Here is a 22,349-nt window from a genome sequence, read left to right as displayed (position 1 = left end):
ACTGGACCACCTGGCTTTCTTCAGCTTTATGGGTTCCAGTTAGTAATATTGACTTGTTTTTAGCTCGACTATTCAAAGAATAGTCTAGTTATTCTACTCACCCTGGCGTCGGCGTCGGCGTCACACCTTGGCATGCAAGTACATACAGCTATCATTTAAAGGCATATAGCTTTGAAACTTATTTATTCTTTTTCTAGGTCAATTACCTACCTCTCTGGGTCAAGTCCCATAACTCTGACATGTATTTTGAGCAAATTATGCCCCCTTTTGGACTTAGAAAATTTTGGTTAAAGTTCTACATGCAAGTTACTATCTCCAAACTAATGCAGATATTGAATTGAAACCTCACATGTGTCTTCGGGATTATAAAACTAGTTGATAGCACCAAGTCCCATAACTCTGACCTTCATTTTGGCCAAATTATGCCCCCTTTTGGACTTAGAAAATTCTGGTTAAAGTTTTGCGTGCAAGTACATACAGCTATTACTAAAAGGCATATAGATTTGAAACTTATTTTTTCTTTTTCTAGATCAATTAACTACCTCACTGGGTCAAGCCCCATAACTCTGACATGTATTTTGGCCAAATTATGCCCCCTTTTGGACTTAGAAAATTCTGGTTAAAGTTTTGCGTGCAAGTACATACAGCTATTACTAAAAGGCACATAGATTTGAAACTTATTTTTTCTTTTTCTAGGTCAATTACCTACCTCACTGGGTCAAGTCCCATAACTCTGACACGTATTTTGGGCAAATTATACCCCCTTTTGGACTTAGAAAATTCTGGTTAAAGTTTTACATGCAAGTAACTATCTCCAAAACTACTACAGATATTAAATTGAAACTTCACATGTGTCTTCGGGGTTATAAAACTAGTTGATAGCACCAAGTCCCATAACTCTGACATGTATTTTGGGCAAATTATGCCCCCTTTTGGACTTAGAAAATCCTGGTTAAAGTTTTGCGTGCAAGTACATACAGCTATTACCAAAAGGCATATAGCTTTGAAACTTATTTATTCTTTTTCAAGGTCAATTACCAACCTCACTGGGTCAAGTTCCATAACTCTTAACATGTATTTTGAGCAAATTATGCCCCCTTTTGGACTTAGAAAATTCTGGTTAAAGTTTAACATGCAAGTTACTATCCCCAAAACTAATGCAGATATTGAATTGAAACTTAACAATGTTTCTTCGGGGTTATAAAACTAGTTGATAACATCAAGTCCCATAACTCTGATATGTATTTTGGTCAAATTATGTCCCCTTTCGAACTTAAAACTCTTTTGATATTTAACATTTTGGGTAATAATTTCCTGCTTCTGTGACAATATTTTGAATAGTCGAGCTTGGCTGTCTTACGGACAGCTCTTGTTCTAGAAGTTGTGACCAATCCAGTGTGTAAAATCCCCTGCCATCTCTACATCAGTGTCTGGGACTTGTGCTGTTCTACAAGCCGGATTTTCTATTTGAAGTGCTACGGCATCAAAAGAATTATGTGAAAGAGCAAAATGACAGACTTCAGCTGTTCTGTACACTGTACCCCAAACTCAAAAAGAATTTAAATGCATGAAGATTTGTTTTTATGTAAACAAATACTAGCATGAAAGAACAATTGACAAAGTTCAGTTACTTTTTTATTTCAATATTTCATTGCATAATCTGTTTACGGAATAAAATTCATGAATTATTCACACCACAAGTAAACCTAATTAGAAAGCTAAACTATATCCTTGAAGTCATATTTTCAGTGCAGGTTTATTAACATTAAAACTTCTGAATGGAAAGGAAACTGTGCTTTTATTTTGAATGTAATGCATGATTATAGTGTTTCTAGCTGTTAAAAGGCTCATAATGCCATAGTCGAAATTGTTCATTATAAATGAATTATTAATGAAAGAATAGTTTTTAGCTCGACTTTTCGAAGAAAAAGTAGAGCTATTGCACTCGCCCCAGCGTTGGCGTCGGTGTCGGCGTCACCGTCACCGTTGGTTGAAGTTTTTGATAAAGTCAATTATCTCTGTTACTATTAAAACTTTTGGCTTGAAACTCAAAATAGATATTAACTATCAAAGTCTACACCAGGAGACACAATTCCCATAACTCTGATTTGAATTTTGACAGAATTATGCCCCTTTTTAACTTAGAATTTTTGGTTAAAGTTTTTGATAAGTAAAATATCTCTGTTACTATCAAAGCTTTTGACTTGAAACTTAAAATACCTATTAACCATCAAAGTCTACACCAGGAGAAACAATCCCCATAACTTTGATTTGAATTTTGACAGAATTATGCCCCCTTTTAACTTATAATTTTTGTTAAATTTTTTTATAAAGTCAAATATCTCTGTTACTATTAAAGCTTTTGACTTGAAACTCAAAGTAGTTATTTGCTATCAAAGTCTACAATAGGAGACACAATTACTATAACTCTGATTTGAATTTTGACAGAGAGTTATGTCCCTTTTTAACTTGGATTTTTTTTTACTCGCAAAGCTCTAATTCAGAGTCGAGCACTGAGAAAAGTCGAGTGCACTGTCTTATGGGCAGCTCTCAGGGGTGTAAAATTCCACTCGCCCGCTCGCATTGGCGAGTTAGAATCTGGATAGGATGAGTGGATCTCGCTGTATACTCGACCGATCGGGCGAGAGGTTTTTACGTCGTACCTTTAATGAAATTCAGAAATTACATCTTGAAAAACGTGGACAAACTTTGAGATAGTTCAGTTGCTACTTAAATTGACTGGAATTTACCCGCGAATCGTAAAGATATCAAAACGTCATGCCGGTAATTTTCCATTCTGAGAGAACGTGCGACCTGTCAAATTTACATCTTTGTTACCTTTGTTTATCAACACGTACACAAAAAACGCGCGTAGTGCATTCATTTTTTAACATTATCGCTTGAGTTTTTCAACATCGCTTGAGAAGTAATACAATTTTAATTCTACTAAGATTTCAATAAAATATCGACGGAAATGTAAGCAAATTTGTATGAAAACGGTCGAATTTTCATATAATCATTTTTTAAATTTCAAACAGCGCGATCTTAATTACTGATTTCTTTCTAAGTGAAAATAAGTGATACATACTATGGGCATAAAATTCGGACTTTTGACCAGAAGGAACAAAAGACAGAATTAAAAAATCTGAAATAATGAAAAAGCTGCAGTAATTTATATACATTGAGTAAAACGATTTTTTTGGTAAAAAGGTTTCTGTTAGTGCGGCGGAATAGGGTACGTGACCTCCTGAACGTAAATAGAAATGTGGTTTTAAAATAAAACAAAATGATGTTGCGTTTTTAAATAAGTTTTAAATGAATCTTTGTAGATCTACATGTATTTTTTTTTATGAAATATTCTTCTCAAACGATAATGTAAATTCCTTGTGGGCAAATAGGTCACATGGCGCGAAAACTGTAATATGACGTAATGCCATGACAATCTCGTGCAACAATACCGCTTTGATCTCCACTTCAGATGTCATGATACCGACACACTTCTTTTAGTTCTTTGAGAGGATGTTAATTGATGATGAAAACAGGCCAATTACTTAGTTTAACGACAGAATAATTACCGATGATCGTCAACTTTTTTTTCGCTGTCAAGACGGGTACGTGTATGATGATTATTGTGTCCATATTTTTAGGACACTTTTCAAAATAATTATTTTTCGGGAAATAAGTCTTGAGAAAATGAAAATAACTGATGTTTAATACTTTCCTGACACTCTGGGAAACTGCGGTAGGGGTTAGACTGTGATTATTTTTACTATCGATGCAGTTATTATGGAGAGCAACTTGATGGTGGAGATGACAAAATTAGTGAAAGAAAAATGTCTGGTTTGAAAAGGAAATTTAAGAGTAACAAAAATGAATAATAAAAAGGAAACGTAGTGTACGAGCTATGTGTTATGTTTGAAATTTTCTTGTTGTATATAATACTCCTTCCATAAAACATGACGGTATTAAAATATTAGGGCAAGTGACTGTCCACTGAGGGCGAGTAGATTTTACTAGCTACTAGTCCTGCAGGGCGAGTGGTGTGAAAAAGAATTTTACACCCCTGGCTCTTGTTATATGAACTGTAATTGTAAAGTCATCTGTGCATCTGTTGTCTTTAGACGGAACTTCTTGAATTTTAATTGGAAAGTTTTCTTCAATTTTGTAGAATTGATTACTTCCCTTTGATTTAGTTTCCTAATTCTCTCCCTTTAATATGTCTGAATTTTCAGTGTCATTCAAGCTTTGGAATGTAATCATAAAATGAATATAATCCATTTATGGAATTACATGAAGTAATATTGTGATCAAATTACTTAACTATGGGCTGTCCAGTGGAATAAATAAGTAAGCATTATATTCTTGTGTAGGCGGCAAAAGATGTATTATTCACTGAGATGACACAATTTCTTCATATTGAGTATGCAACAGTGTATTAATTATAATGACCTGCAGACATCTGTTTTAGGTTTTTGTCGCAGTAATTATACTTAATAGTAGATGTATTGCCTTAGTTTTCCCAGTATCTTGTTGGTTATAATGTGCTTATACTTTCTTGGAAATTAAGGGGGAAAAATTAACTGACATTATTTCTAGCTTGTTATGGAGGACTAAGTTTATTGCATTTTTTTTCTAACATCTTCACTTTTGTATGCGAGTGTTTACAGAAATGAGTGTTCAAACATACACGTAAACAAGCACTGCTGAAAATTAAAAGCCTTCTTGTTTTAATTCAGTTTGATATACCGGGTATTAAGTGACTGGTATAATATGCTCCATATCATATTTAAGGAGTGAATAGTTAGTTCAAACTTGTAAATAGCCATATTTTGTACAAAATGTAAACAAATCGAAAGCAAATAAAACAGTTACATCAAAGAATGTTTTATGTTAACATAGATTGATAGCATTTTAGCCACTGTTTGACTTTCAAGTCATAAAATAATGCAACAAAATGTAGTAAACTAATAAATAGAAAGCATTGACTTGTTATATATGATAAATGGCTGAGCTTGCAGAAAAAAAAGGTGTACTCTACAAAAGTTATATTGTGACTTGCTTAAAATTGATAACATGGACATGAAATTGTATTTCCTTTAGTTGATACATGCTTGATATGTCAGTAAAAGAAACATTTACAGTGAAACTTGTTTTAAGAGACCACTTAAGGGATCTCGTAAGACAGGTGGTGTTTTAGTACAGGTTCAGTCTACATGAAATCCACTATAGAGGGACCTAAGATTAATGGTCTTATAACACAGGTTTTTGCTTAATACAGGACTGATGGTCTTTTAAGCAGGTTTGACTGTACTTGACTTCTTTTTATTGAACAAAGTTTGACAAAATGTAGTAGATAATTAGACAATATAGTTAAATTCCAAAACAGTGATCACTCAAAAGACGCCATGAAAGTGGTCTTCAGGGGGTCTCTGATCACATGTGGTCCTTGACTACAGAGTTCACTATATTTGTGAAAAATGTCTTTTATTATGTGATTTAATTATGTGGTAAAAATAACTATTATGTATAATGCTACATTATTACTGTGAAGTGCAAACTTTTTTCTCAGTCTACTAGTGTTTGAAATTGATTTTTGTATACATGATTTGAGCAACATGCCCTTAAGCTTAATAGTAACTTAGTCTTTCAATAAACTGGTACCAGGTGTTTAAAAAAATGATTAACTCAAATTGATTTCATCCTTGAATAGATCAAGTATGGATATTTTAGGAAACTAACTAATAGAAAACTGTATGTAAGTGTTTCAAAATCTGCTGCATGTATCATTATAATTGATTTCTATTTTTAAAAAAGACAGAGTCCACAGATGTAAGTCAAACAGCAGATAGAAATTGATAAATTATGCTATTTAAAAGCTTAATTCCTATATACACTTAAAGTAGAGATCGTAAACAGGCTGCACATTTTAGTGTTTTAAGTTCACCCTCAACTTAAAATGCATGAAGCCACAACCCTGTTGAGAAATTCATGAACAGTTCATGAATAATCATTGAACTATTCGTGAACTTTGTTCATGAACAGTTCACGAATAGTTCATGAAAGTTAATGAACTACAAATGGGACTTTTTATGGCATCAAAAATTCATGAACTGGGCGTGGTTCATCAAGTTCATGAACTGGACTGGTTCGTCAAATTCATGAACTGGATGTGTTCATCAAAGTTCATGAATTGATAGGTTCATGAATTTGATGAACCAGAAATTCGCGGACTTTATGAACAGTTCATGAATAATTCTTGAATTATTCGTGAACTATTCATGAACAGTTCATCAACTACAAATGGGACTTTTTGCGGCATCAGCTATTCATCAAGTTGATGAACCATAGTTCATGAACCAGGGGTTCATGAACTGAAAGTAACAAGATAAATGGAAACTTGATGAACCCAGCTGAATTAGAAACAGTGATTTTGACAATAGTGACGTTACTATAGCAACTGCCTGATAAAGCCTGTCTGAGAAAAGCAGGCTTTCTCAGGTAAGTGGCCCGCCCGCTTAGCTCAGTAGGTAAGAGCGTTGGTCTACGGATCGCGGGGTCGCGAGTTCGATCCTCGGGCGGGGCGTATGTTCTCCGTGACTATTTGATAAACGACATTGTGTCTGAAATCATTAGTCCACCTCTGATCATTCATGTGGGGAAGTTGCAGTTACTTGCGGAGAACAGGTTTGTACTGGTACAGAACCCAGGAACACTGGTTAGGTTAACTGCCCGCCGTTACATGACTGAAATACTGTTGAAAAACGGCGTTAAACCCAAAACAAACAAAAAAAATTCTCAGGTAAGTGACTTGAGAACACTTTGCACTGTTTAAACCTGTGATTAAATCCAAGGACATCCGATTGTGTCCATTTTGCATTTAAAAATTATTACGCCCTCATACGACACTGAAAAAGGTCTTTAAATTCCAAAATATAAAAAAGCGGAAAAAACAAGAAAATCCCAAGTGAAATTTTATCCGAAATTCAGTTGCTAGACGGTCTAATTTACTTTAATCTCAAGATTGACATTCAGATTAGATACTAGCTTTGTTTCAGGGTCGCAAAAACATGTGACATTTTAAAAGGATTTTATATTTTTTAAAATGAACAATTTATGACAACACCATAATTACTTATTTGATATTCAGTATACTCATGTTCCTTTTAAACCATTCCTTACTGTAGTATGATAAATATTTCCTTCTCATTTGCTGCACAAACTTCTAAAAAATTGCTGAATCACATGTGCAAAAAATTTCCCAGCATGCAACAAAATAATGGAAACTAATCATGTGACACAAATTTAATGTTCGTGAACATTCATGAACAGTTCATGAACTTACTCATTTATTGTAAAAGGAAAACCTAAGTTTTATGTTTAATGAGTGAACAGTTCAGAAACTCCTTATTGGGTTCAAGAACTGGTACTGAACTAGAAAAAGGTTTTGAATTTTTAGTACTCTTATTGAATCTTAGATGACTTTTTCTTAAGAACACATCAAGAATGTTTTAAGGATTTAATATTCTTAAACTGCTCATAAAATGTTCATCATTTTTTTCAAGAATTTTTCTTGAATTCTATAGGTATATTGACATTCATGAAAAAATCTTGATTCATTCTTAAACAAGTTCATGAATATTTCAAGGATTTCTGGTATGAAATGAAAGACATCAATAAATTCACCAACCAAGTATCAGTGTACACCATTATTCTTTTCCAGTGACATTTTTTAAATTGCCAAATAATGATGAAACTTCTGTTACCTATCCCCAATGTTTAATCAAAATTTTGTACAAATTGCAGACAACATAAAATACATGTAGTAACATTCCTAGTCATATGTATGTTATCAGTAACTCTGGTATTAGCCTTCAGCTGTAAATACTAGAAGCTTTTACAAGTAAATGGATCTTGTTTTATGGATTTTATGAATTTCAGACTTGATTGATCAATTCATTTATTTGAAGTTCATGAACAGTGTATGAACTTCAGGTTCATGAACCATCAGCATAATTGAAATAAAATCAAATATTGCACTGGAGTTCTGAATGAAGTCACTTGTTTGATTACTGAACTATTTGTGAACTTAAAATCATGCACCAAAGGTGAAATTTTTGAAGAACCAGTTCATGAATAATTCTTGAACTTTAGGTTCACAGACAGTTGGTGAACTTTTTCAGGAATAGTTTCATGAACAATTCATGAACTTTTGGTTCGTGAACAGTTCACAAACTTTTTGAGGAACATTCATCGCATTGTTCACGAATGGTTCAGGAATGTTCATGAACAGTTCGTGAACAGTTCATGAACACTCATCAGTTCATGAACTACAGCTCAACAGGGAAGATTTTCAATAATGGGCAAGCTTGCTCTTTTTACAGCAAAGTTATGGCCCCTGAATTAGTTTTTAATGTTATTTCCAGCTGACCTGATTAATGCTAATGATGAGTTTTAAGGATAAAAGATGGAGTGCTTACACAAAATATATCGGAGAACAAATCATCAGAACTTTGACTGTTACAGTAGAACATTTAGCATGAATAGATAAAATTCTTCCTCTTTCACTTCCGATTTTAAGTGGGACCTTCCACTCACTGTGCATGGAAATTGCTAATAATTAAAATTCTTCCTCTTTCACTTCCGATTTTAAGTGGACCCTTCCCACAGTGCACCACGGAAATTGCTATCATAGACTGCACCTTCTACATTAGTATATCAAGTCAGTGCATGAATTTTGCATTTTGAATGGTCTTCCCCACCAGGTATACCTAATCATTCTATGAACTGTAATTATAATTTATGAAAATTATCTACTTAATGCTTGTAGCTAATATGAAATTTATGTAAATTATACAGTTGTCAAGGTGTAAATTTTCATTGGAAACATCACAACGAATTTATAACTATGGATGGAATAGGAGTTAATAAGAATATAATACTGTCATAGTAAAGTAGTATTTAATGCTATTTAAGTAGGTGATTTAGAAATGTTCAAGTGTATTACTATTTATTTCATAATCATTTCATATCCCTGTAGGGCATTCAATATTTGCAAAGTTTGTACAGAAAACTTAATTCACAAAATGTTCTTGTATTAACTTGACTTTGGTAACAGTCTTAGTTCAGGGTTTGAATTTAGCCAGATTTTCTACTTGCATTTTTTCGCAAGTGGTATTTTTTTAACTTGCTAAATGAAAAAAACAACTTGCATTTTCCGCGACTTGTCACTTTATTAGAACATTAACACAAACATCCACGTGACGAGTCCAGCCAATCGTATTTGCGCTATATAAATAGTAACTTATTATAGATTACCAAAAAATCCACCGGATGCGGTAAACGTCATCAAAATTGGCGCAGGTACTTGTCAGCAGTTGAAAAGACATGCGCACGGGACATGTATCGAGTGTAAACTTCCGTTTACGATGAAAGATGAAGAGTGCTCCGAAATTCGTTCTGCATGACAATGCGCTGCAATGACTGCGAGTTGTTAAAGAAGGAACAGTGTAAGATCGAGACAACCGTTAGAAATGTACATTATTTGGCCAAAAATTTTCACTCGCAAAAAAATGCTGGTGTCTGAAATCTCACCTCGCAGTTTGAAATTTGCACTCGCATTTTGCGAGTATGCAAGCTTAAATTCGAACCTTGTTAGTTGGTAACTTTACCACCTTATTGTTTAAATTAAGTTTAGGAATTATCATTATTAAGATTATGCAAATGATCTGATGTATAGATTATTGTGACTTATGATTCAATTTTATTGTCGAGCCCGCTTGCGGTGAGCTCGATATAGTCGTCACTTTTGGCGGGTCGGTGTATGTGCGTGCATGCATCCGTGGGTGCGTGTGTCCGTCTGATTTTATCTGGACCATAACTTTGACATGCATGGACCTATTTTGTTTATATTTGGAGTGAATGTTTACCTCAAAGGAGTGTCATGCACAAACCCCATGTTTCTATCTCAAAGGTCAAGGTCACAGTTGGAGGTCAAAGGTCAAATTGAAGTTTGTCCGGAGCATTTCTTCTTCATGCATGGTGGGATTTTGATTTAACTTTGCATGAATGTTCACCATTATGAGACGGAGTGTCATGCGCAAGAACCAGGTCCCTAGGTCAAAGGTCAAGGTCACACTTGACAGCTGGCGGGCTCGACATTCTGTTATTAGCATGCATTAATTATGTCTCCCACACCACTGTTGTGGGAGACATACTGATTTACTCCTGTCTGTGTGTGTGTGTCCATCCGTCTGTCAGTCTGTCACAACTAAGTCGAACAGTTCTCATCCAATCTTCACTAAACTTGAACAAAATGTGTTGACAGTAAGTCCTCGGCCAAATTCGATAACTAGCCAAATCAGCCCAGGCAAATTATGGTCCTTGAATTACCGAAAATACTGATGCCAGTGATACAGGTCTTAGTGCATGGTTGACTTGACGCGATCAGATACATAATGGAAAAGAAATGCCAGTCTAGATGATTAGGCGGTTGTGGGAGACATGCGCTTTTCTCAAAAGCAGCTCTAGTTATCCTTGTTAATATACCGAAATGTAGCACAGTCTGTTGGTTGTTGGTTTGAACCCCACTCTGCATGGTCACTTCAAAAGCAACCAGTAGATGCTTTTTCTCATTTTGGATGTTACTACTAGCATATATAAGTAGAATGAAATGGTCTGAGGCTATTATGGCAGCTTATGTCAAACCATGCATTGTTTCAGAAAAGCAATACACAGAATGCATAATTATTTTATTGAATTTATCTGTAATATGATTTTGAAATTGCTGGATTTTACAGTGTAAAAATTCACTAAATTATTCAGAATTGTTGCTGCAAAATACATTTTTATTATTAACAATAACAGCTGTCTGTCTGAGTGTTTCTGAACAGTTAAATGTTATTAATTTAGTTATGAAAATGGGAACAATTCCCAGTTGAAACTACTGGAAAAAATAACCCTCTCCTTTGATCTAATTACATTGTTTATTAAAGACAATTAGAAAAAAACCTGCTTGTTTTGTGTAACATCAATAGTTATAATGTAAAATTGATGTAAACATGATGAAATTCAAGTGCTGAAAGGTGTTTGATACCTGTAAAATACAGAGGGAAGCCAGAGAGAATCTTTCCCATGTTGCATACATAACAGAACCTTGTAGGTTTTCATCATATAATTTTAGGTTGTGAGTCATAGCCAACATTTGGCATGCAAACACTGTAAAGTAGTCTGTGTGCCAAATTAGTTTGGTTCAGGGTCAGTTAAGAATGTAACAGAGAAGATATACATAACCATTTTGTTTAACAGTTGAAAAATATATCAATAATTCAGGCATTAATGCATTCAATTTAACTAATGAGAATTTTAGTAACCTGTACATCAGATTATGTCTGGTTTTTGTTTCCCAGTTCAGTTCTTTCTTAACTGTGGATATTTAGTATTTTCAACCTGAGCATGCAAGGTTCAGAATTCCATGTTTTTTTCTATTAGCAAAATGGAAAAGGAAAAGTTGTTCTAATAGTATTGTTGTCTGATAAGTATTCTTATTTCATAGCCTGCTACTGGTCATTCAATTTGGGCTGTACCATTTATTATTCGAAGGGGTGTTCTCTGAACTGACTGAATAGCGAACAGAGCAGATCATGATCAGCCTGCATGGACCATCCAGGATGTGTAGGCTGATCTTGGTCTGCACTGGTCACAAAGGCAGAATCTCTTGCCGCCAGCAGGCTAAAGGTTAGGAAGTGAAACAATTTTCAAAATCGATTTAAAAATTAGAATATTATGAATATTTTAAAATCTGACCAAAAGGCAGACATTTTGTTTCCATAGCAACATAAAACAAAATGTAGAAATTTATTAAATTTTAGATATTTATTTGAACTGTAATGAAGAAAGAAATTATAAAGCTTTACCTTTTAAATGCAAGAAACTTCAGAAATTAAATGATTTTAAAGGTACTATTTGTCAATAATATTCCAGCAGTGTGTAAATGACAAAAATGGCTGCATTCATGATCAGCCATTTTCTTAAATTTCAAACTGCCAGATCTATTCAGATAGTTGTCTAAGCTTTCCATTATAGTTAGGCAATGTCTGTCTGTTTAATATCAACAAGCTGTTTTAAAAACCATGACTATTTTGTGATATTTGCTTGATTAAATTGAAGTAATAAACCGTAATTCAGTGAAACAGTTTGATACATCTTTCGCATCAAACTCCTATGCAGTGATCTCCCTTGCCGCTACGCTCTCGTTGATCACTGCCAACAGATTTTTAGCTCACCTGAGCACGAAGTGCTCAAAGGTGAGCTTTAGTGATCACCCTGTGTCCGGCGTCCGTCGTCGTCCGTCGTCCGTCCGTCCGTCCGTCCGTCCGTCCGTCCGTCGTCAACAATTTGACTGTTAACACTCTAGAGGTCACATTTTTGACCCAATCTTAATGAAACTTGGTCAGAATGTTACCCTCAATAAAATCTTGGACGAGTTCGATATTGGGTCATCTGGGATCAAAAACTAGGTCATCAGGTCAAATCAAAGGAAAAGCTTGTTAACACTCTAGAGGTCACATTTTTGGCCCAATCTTAATGAAACTTGGTCAGAATGTTACCCTCAATAAAATCTTGGACGAGTTCGATATTGGGTCATCTGGGGTCAAAAACTAGGTCATAAGGTCAAATCAACGGAAAAGCTTGTTAACACTCTAGAGGTCACAATTTTGGCCCAATCTTAATGAAACTTGGTCAGGATGTTACCCTCAATAAAATTTTGGACGAGTTGGATATTGGTCATCTGGGGTCAAAAACTAGGTCACCAGGTCAAATCAAAGGAAAAGCTTGTTAACACTCTAGAGGTCACATTTTTGGCCCAGTCTTAATGAAACTTGGTCAGAATGTTACCCTTAATAAAATCTTGGACGAGTTCGATATTTGGTTATCTGGGTTCATAAACTAGGTCACCAGGTCAAATCAAAGGAAAAGCTTGTTAACACTGTAGAAGCCGCATTTATGACTGTATCTTCATGAAACTTGGTCAGATTGTTAATATTGATGATCTTAAAGTCCAGTTTGAATCTGGGTCATGTAGGATAAAAACTAGGTCACCAAGCCAAATCAAATGAAAAGCTAGTTTACACTGTAGAGGCCACATTTATGACCATATCTTAATGAAACTTGGTCAAAATGTTAATCTTGATGATCTATAGCTCAATTTCAAATCTGGGTTAGGTGGGGTCAAAAACTAGGTCACTAGGTCATATCAAAGGAAAAGCTTGTTAACACTCTAGAGGCCACATTTATGACTATATCTTCATGAAACTTAGTCAGAATGTTAAACTTGATGATCTTTAGGACAAATTTGAATCTGCGTCATGTCGGGTCAAAAACTAGGTCACCAGGTCAAATCAAAGGAAAAGCTAATTAACACTGTAGAGGCCACATTTATGACCATATCTTAATGAAACTTGGTCAGAATGTTAATCTTGATGATCTTTAGGTCAAGTTTAAATCTGGGTCAGATGGAGTCAAAAACTAGGTCACTAGGTCATATCAAGGAAAAGCTTGTTAACACTCTAGAGGCCACATTTATGACTGTATCTTCATGAAACTTAGTCAGAATGTTATACTTGATGGTCTTTAGGTCAAGTTCGAATCTGGGTCATGTCGGGTCAAAAACTAGGTCACGGGGGTCAAATAAAAGGAATAGCTAGTTAACACTTTAGAGGCCACATTTATGACCATATCTTAATGAAACTTGGTCAAATGTTAATCTTGATGATCTATAGGTCAAGTTTAAATCTGGGTCAGGTGTGTTAAAAAACTAGGTCACTAGGTCAAATCAAAGGAAAAGCTTGTTAACACTCTAGAGGCCACATTTATGACTGTATCTTCTTGAAACTTAATCAGAATGTTAATCTTGGTGATCTTTAGGTCAAGTTTAAATCTGGGTCATGTGGGGGCAAAAACTAGGTCACCTGGTCAAATCAAAGGAAAAGCTAGTTAACACTTTAGAGGCAACATTTATGACCATATCTTAATGAAACTTGGTCAGAATGTTGATCTTGATGATCTTTAGGTCAATATGTCAGGTGAGCGATACAGGGCCTTCATGGCCCTCTTGTTTTATCTAAAATTCAGCTAAGTAGACTTTTTTTAGGTGAGTTTTTCTGATTGCTCGATGTCCGGCGTCCGTCGTCTGTCATCTGTCTGTCTTCTGTCTGTCTGTCAACAATTTGCTCATGTATGCGATAGAGGCTGTATTTTTCAATTGATCTTCATGAAATTTGGTCAGGATGATTACCTTGATGAAATCTAGGCCGAGTTTGAAAATGGGTCATCTGGGATCAAAAACTAGGTCACTAGGTCAAATCAAAGAAAACCCTTGTGTATGCGATAGAGGCTGTATTTTTCAATTGATCTTCATGAATTATGGTCAGAATGATAACCTTGATGAAATCTAGGCCGAGTTCGAAAATGGTTCATCTGGGGTCAAAAACTAGGTCACTAGGTCAAATCAAAGAAAAACCTTGTGTATGCGATAGAGGCTGTATTTTTCAATTAATCTTCATAAAGTTGGGTCAGAATGATTACCTTGATGAAATCTAGGCCAAGTTCGAAAATGGATCATCTGGGGTCAAAAACTAGATCACTAGGTCAAATCAAAGAAAAACATTGTGTATGCGATAGAGGCTGTATTTTTCAATTAATCTTCATGAATTTTGGTTAGATTGATAATCTTGATGAAATCTAGGTCAAGTTTGAATATGGGGCATCTTGGGTCAAAAACTAGGTCACTAGGTCAAATCAAAGAAAAACCTTGTGTATGCAATGGAGGTTGTATTTTTCAATTAATCTTCATGAATTATGGTCAGAGTGATTGCCTTGATAAAATCTAGGTCAGGTTAGAATATGTGTTATTTGGGGTCAAAAACTAGGTCACTAGGTCAAATCAAAGGAAAAGCTTGTATATACGATAGAGGCTGTATTTTTCCATTGATTTTCCTGAAATTAAGTCAAAATGATAACCTTAATGAAATCAAGGCCGAATTTGAAAATGGGTCATCTTGGTTCAAAAAGTAGGTCACTAGGTCATATCAAAGAAAACCTTGTGTATGCGATAGAGGCTGTATTTTTCAAAAATTGATCTTCTTGAAATTTGGTCAGAATGATTGCATTGATGGAGTCTAGGTCAAATTTGAATATGGGTCATCTGGGAACAAAAATTAGGTCACTAGGTCAAATCAAAGAAAAACTTTGTGTATGCGATAGAGGCTATATTTTTCAGTTGATCTTCCTGAAATTAAGTCAGAATGGTTGCCTTGATGAAATCTAGGTCAAGTTTGAATATGGGTCAGCTTGGTTCAAAAAGTAGGTCACTAGGTCAAATCAAAGAAAAACCTTGTGTATGCAATAGAGGCTGTATTTTTCAATTGGTCTTCATAAAATTTGGTCAGAATGATAGCCTTGATAAAATCTAGGTCAAGTTCGAATATGGGTCTTCTGGGGTCAAAAACTAGGTCAAATCAAAGAAAATACTTACTTTTACTCAAGATTTTTGCTCCAATTATAATGATAATTGATCAGGATATTTTTTTCCATGAAATCACTAGGTCAAACATGTTTACACTGTTTAATATGTTGTGTTATGGTGTCTTTCTCAGGTGAGAGACCTAGGCCCATCTTGGCCCTCTTGTTTAATTTATCTAGTTATTTCATTATTTTTTCCCAATGTTTTTGAGAAGTTTACCTTAATTATTAATTCTGGCAATTTTTTCCACTTAAATTACAGTACCTCTTTCTAGCACAAAGAAAACAATTAAGGGAAATCGTTTCTTCAGAGTTTTGTCCGCCATGTAAACTTACCAATCATCACGTGATGAACAATGGTCACGTGAATGTTGTGTTGGCAGTGAATAATGAGAGCATAGCGGCAAGGGAGATCACTGCATAGGAGTTTGCTTTCGCATAGTCCTTGCAGACATCTCTATGCACATTTTAATGACTCAGTATAATTGCCACCATCATTAGTTTCATAAAGTTATGAAATATACAGTTTGTCCCATTTAGTGTTTACTGAAGCTGTAATGCACATTTTTGTATGTTTTTTACCTCTGTCAGATGTACAAATTGCTGACTCATTGTGTTTGGTTGTGTTCTGAGGTATATAACACACTATATCTTCAGTATTTGCTGAACCTTGGGTGAAAAATGTTGTACTATTTCTTCCTCTTATCTCAATGTTCCATTTCCAACTTTTGCAAGGCAACAAACTATTCTTTATGCCATAATCATCTGTTAGCTTTAAAAATTCCGATTTTGACCAATCGGATAGCTGAAAGAATTTTGATAGTTTTCCAATTTTTGGGTCATTCACAAAATTGTTCCAGCGCTAGAACTTTTAGCTTGCATCTATTAAATCATTCTCGAAATAAACCCTGCATCTGATGTTGTGGACATTTTACTTCAAACAATATCTCCTTCTTGTAAAACCACCTGAGATGTGGCAAAACTATTGACAGTTTTAAATTTAAAATCAGTTTCAGAGGATAGTGTAATTCTGCTTGCTTAATTGCAAAGGTCAATGACCTAGTTAATATAAAATGATAAATAGTGATTAAAACTTCAGAAAATTACATAGTGTTATATTGCAATATACAGTAAAATTCCTACTTACGACCACTCCGAAATTACGACCGCACCGCTAATACGACCGATTTTGCAAAGAACGGAATATTTCCTTCTTAAAACCAATGGTCGTTTGTCTGAAAATGCGACAAGACCGCTAATCCACTAATGCGACCACCAATTTCAGAACTGTTTGATTTTTTCACACTTAATTAATCACCGCAATTACGACCACTCAATTTCTTCTGTATGTTACCGCGAATCGCTGCGGGAATCAACACGTGTGACATCGTGTTAACACGTTAAGCGTGTACATTGTGTATTTATCCATTAATTGCTACAAGTCTTTTAAACGTTATCAAAACAACGTATTAATCTGTTTGATTGTCTGAAATTGTTATTTAAAAATGTTTGGTGTTTTACATCACTATTTTGACATAAGAAATTGTTGAAATAATTAATTTGTTTGTAATTAGACAAATGCCCGCTGATCGAATTGACTGGATTAAAACGGATTTAATTAGATCTAAACGGTGTTTGTTTGTTATTATTGATGTAAATACGTTTGGGATTTCAGCGGAGAATGAAGTTTGAAATTGGTTGATATTGTTGTAATTGTCTTTAATTGAACGAAATTCAAACCATTATCAGTTAAGTGCGTCCTTAATTAATACATAGTTTGATTAACTCTTTGATTAACATAGTGATCAAGTATTTAAAGCTAAAAAAATTAAAGAAAATAAAGGTACATATAAATTGAACACTGTGTTTGCCATTATTGCGTTTTGATTGTATTCCAATGTGTTATTATCTGCCAGACCATACCCGTATAGCCTTGTCCACTAATCAGACCAGACCGCTAATAAGACCAGTTTTACAAAGAACCATGGGTGGTCTTAATAGCGGAATTCTACTGTAAATATAATATTGAAAACATGATTGTTTTTACATTTATTAGAAATTTTAGATGAGTTTTAAGGACATGAATTGCCATACATTAAGTATGCAAAGAAAATTAAGATGAGCGAAATGCGCGAGTTATTTAGGGTTTGAATGGAGCTACAGGAATTTTGCAAATATAAGGAAAATGGCTGGGAACAGCATGAACTCTCTGCATTGATGCTGGGGCATTTAGCGGTGTTTCACTGAGGCTGCGTTTATAAAATGTTGTTGTTAATTGCAACTTTTGTTTTGAGTGATTTTCATAATTACACAAAACAGACAATAACTTGCATGAATATCTCAATTTTACACATTACTAAATTCAGGTAATCATGCAATTTTGTTTGAAAATTGGAATTATATTGACTAGTGACATTTTACACAACTTATTTGTTTTGTTGGCCCCTCTGATTTTATGCATCAATATCTATCATTTCTTCTGCTAGTTTTTATTGTCTCAAAACCATTCCTTTGTTAATAATGTATACAGTAGATAGAAATCGGGGAAAAAGGAGAACTAGATAATGTTGCAGTGGACAGATTATATTATTAACTTTTGCATAAAATTTTACATGTCCTCTCATGAAATCTGTCATTAATGGATAAAAACCTGATTCAATTTTTCTTTACAGCAGTACATTATTATTGCAGTTTCGTTTTTCAGATAATTTCAGTGCATTAGCTTTCTCTAGAGGTACCAGTAAATCCAGCTTCCCTTTTTTATATCTGACAAGATAGGATAGGATAAAAGCGTTTTTTCTCATTCTAAGTCCTAGGATTATGTCTATGAATTAAGAAGCCTCCTTCTTATCTCTCTTAGGAGTTGGGGAGTGGGTGGGGTAGTAGGTAGTAGTGGGTTAGTTTTATCATGGCTATATGAAAAAAATTCAAATCTCCATCTCAAAATCTGCTGACCTGAGTTTTGAAAGTGCAGTTAAAACTTGATATCTCAAATTTGCTTACCTAAAAATTCTGCCCATCTCGGAGACATTTTCAATTCCTGTCCCAAAACAGGTGTTCAAAATATAAGTTGGATCCCTTAGAATTCCAGATAAGGAGTTTCAACTGTATATATATATAGGTAGTTGTTTAATAAAGTAAAATCTGCCTTGCTATCCCCTGCGAAATAATCTGGAATAGTTCTAGAACTATACTAACATTGTTCTAGAATAAGTGCTCTAGAACAGTACTAGAACAACGCTAATTAGTTCTAGAACATTTAAAGAACAGTTCTGTTATGTTAAATAAGACAAATCTGTCCCTGGAATGTTCTAGAACTGTTCTGTTACTTTTTTTATCAGTTGTTCTAGAACAGTTCTGAAACATTTCGGGAACAGATGTTCTAGAACTGTTCTGACTCTTTGTTCTAGAACAGTTCTACAACATTAAATGGGACAGATCTTCCCTGAAATATTCCAGAACTGTTCTAGAACAACTGATAAAAAAAGTAACAGAACAGCTCTAGAACATTCCAGGGACAGATTTGTCTCATTTAACGTAATAGAACTGTTCTTTAAATTTTCTAGAACTAATGAGCGTTGTTCTAGTACTGTTCTAGAGCACTTATTCTAGAACAATGTTAGTATAGTATTGACATGTTGAGTAAAACAGTAAACTAGAGTGGGATTGGGAGCATAATAAGAAGTAAACAACTGCTGTATAAAATACAAAACATTAAGTTAAACAATGTATAATTTACTTAAATCTCAAGATTGAAATTCAGATGCATGTACTAGCTTTGTTTCAGGGTCATGATAACTTGTGACATTTTAAAAGGACTTCATTTTTTTAAAATGAATGATTTATGACAACACCATAATTACTTATTTGATTTTCAGTATACTCATGTTCCTTTTAAACAATTCCTTACTGTAGTATGATAGTTATTTCCTTCTTATTTGCTGCACAAACTTCTCAAAAGTTGCTGAATCACATGTGCAAAAAATTTCCCAGCATGCAACAAAATATTGGAAACTGATCATGTGACATTATGAATTTAATGTTCATGAACATTAATGAAAAGTTCTTGAAGTTATTCATTTATTGTAAAAGATAATAAACCTAAGTTTTGTGTTTAATGAATGAACAGTTCAGACGTTAAAGTTATACAGGTTTTTCTAAATTTTTATGTAACAATTGAAGAACATAAATCCCTTAACTGTTCTAAAAGTGTACTGGAACTCTGTTGCAGATCGTTTCTAGAACATATGCAGAACTTGATTTGACAAAATCTTCTAGAATTTTGTTTCAGAACATTTGTAGAACATTTGAAGAAATTGATATTTCCTTGAAATGTTCTAAAAATGTTCTACAAATAAGTTCTGGAACATTTGTAGAACTTGTAAATCACAGAATAGGTCATGAATTTATTTTGGAACATTTTAAGAACACTTTTAGAACCAAATATTGTTCTGCAAATGTTCTTGATTTGTACAATAAAATGTTCCAGAACAGTTCTAGAGCAATTGTTCTAGAACTGAGTTACGGAACAAATCTAGTACTGTTCTGTTATGTTCGGAAACAGTTCTATAACTGTATTGATTTCTAGAACAGATTTTCGCAGAGGCTGAGCTGTGAAACTGCTATGACCAATTTATTCACCATCATTGCCCTCTTGTTAAAGTATAGTCATGTATTTGAAACAAAAAAGTGCAGTGTTTGATTTTGCTCGAATGACAAGCACCATAGTGATACCGCAGTATACATAATAAGAAAGAACAACCCATGTTTACAACCATTCTTTCAAACAAACACATTCTTTCAAAGGCAGAATTTAAGTTTTCCGCCAGCCTTCCAAGTTTCTTAGTAAGCAACAAATGTGTATAAAACTTGCTTGAGGTCCAATTTCTCAAATTGAGTGTTGCAAAAAGTCTAGCGCACAGTCCCGGAGGACATTTTTGTGGTATATCATGTTTTTAAATCGGGGTTACTGTCTATAGATTGAAACAGTTAATAATGTCATGATTATGACATTTATTAACAAAGTAGATTTTAAATATTCACTCAGGTATTATTATTATCATGCTCGGGATTGAAAATATGGTCAAAATTGGTTCAGAAACCATTCATTACGAGAAATTACTATACTGTGTAATTATATTTTGATGCAGCATCCTGAGAAATGCAAATTAGCTAGTGATATGGCAGATAGTGCATGCGTGCTGTAACAACAAACAGAACACCGCTAACAGAATGTTTATAACTCGCATTCGGAAGAATTGCGCATCTGATGGAAAACACAAGTAATGTATAACAAAAGTAATACAAATTGAAATATAGCTTCGACATCTAGTAGCTTTATTTGCATTTTCTTAATTGTCTCGCTGTGATGATGATGATTATATCTGTGTCCACAATTTTGGAATGTCACATGCTGAATTTATTAATTAGGTATTTGGGTTCAACTATGCATTACTCAACCTCAAAAACAAAAACTTCCATAACTTTAATCTGTTTTTGAGCATATTCTGGAAAATTGATGTATGAGTGTGTTCCACAATTTTTTTTTTTCGGTCTAATCCATATTAATCGGCATGGACTGGGACTTCAAATTAAATTCTACATTGATCCCAGTGTATGGGCTCTTTCATATAATTTTACTTTTAGTCTGTAGAAATTTCTTAGTGGCATTGCAGCTTATCTGGATAAACAACTGTATGTCCTCTTCTTCCATTATGCCTATTGTTATGTTTGTCATGCCTTCTTTTAATTCTTTTAAGCTGGCTTGGATATAAATTAAACCTTGGATGTCACTGCAAGAAAGGGAAATAAAGATGAATGAGAGGTGTTCAAAAGGCGTATATGAAAGGTTCATGCGGTGGTATAATACACAGAGTACATTAGAGAATTAGAAATGAGTTCTATATATTATCTTATGCCTTGATGTATACTTTCTCTAGATTTATGTGAGGCCAAAAAAAATAATTTATTTTTCTGTGACATTAAAATGGAAATTTTTCTGTGACATTAAAATGGAAGGTGTATTAATCAAAGAGTCTTGCCTTGCTCGAGATCTGTATATATTATAATGTGGACATGCTCTTAAGATTTACTCTGTAACTTCTTACATTACTTAAAATTTGCATTACATTATGTAATCTAAGTTACAAGTCGAGGGCTGAGTTTGGAACTATTGTATCTTGTTCTTTTTGTGCAGTTACAACAGTTCCGCACTCATCCCTCTGTATGGCTTCACAGTATGTTACCCAAGTTACATATCGGGAACAGGGCGTGAAACTATTGTATCTTGTCCCATCTTTATTTATAGTAACAATAGTTCCTGCTCATTCCTCAATATGTGTTCAGATGTCACAGAAGGGAAAGGATAAGTAGTTGAGATTTGTTTTGAAGATCATATTGGTCTTATTTGCTAAGAAATCTGTCATTGTGTTGTAAGGTCAGCGGTTTAAGCCTGACTTGGGTCCCCCTGTGAAATGTTTAGTCATTCTTCATGAAGTATTCATGAAGGTACTTCATGAAAACTTCAAGAGAAAAACGTGAACAGAAAATGAGACTTATTCATAAAAGTGCATGAAACGCAGTCACGTATATGCATGAATTATTCATGATATCGTGCACAGCTCATGTTCATGAAGAGTTCATTAAGTCTGAAACAGGCAACTTAATGAATTTATTCTTGAAATTGTACACATTCACATGACTGCATGCACCTCCTGATATGACACAAGTGGTCAGAGGAGGGCTGGAAAATGATACAGATATGGTTCTAAAACATTGACATCTCAATCAAGCTAAAATATACTAGATTACCTAGCTTTCTTCAAGCTAGA

General features: G+C 34.2%; 1 protein-coding gene across 6 annotated transcripts in view; it reads left to right on the top strand.

Annotated features, from left to right (window-relative positions):
- The window catches only part of LOC123565259 (myocyte-specific enhancer factor 2A-like), a 156,704-nt gene that overhangs the window by 85,756 nt on the left and 48,599 nt on the right, over nt 1–22,349 (top strand). The window lies entirely within an intron of this gene.

Source organism: Mercenaria mercenaria, chromosome 8 (genome assembly GCF_021730395.1).
Source record: "Mercenaria mercenaria strain notata chromosome 8, MADL_Memer_1, whole genome shotgun sequence".
NCBI classification, from domain to species: Eukaryota; Metazoa; Mollusca; class Bivalvia; order Venerida; family Veneridae; genus Mercenaria; species Mercenaria mercenaria.
Note: the sequence above shows the minus strand (reverse complement) of the source record. Positions and strands in the feature narration are given on the sequence as shown.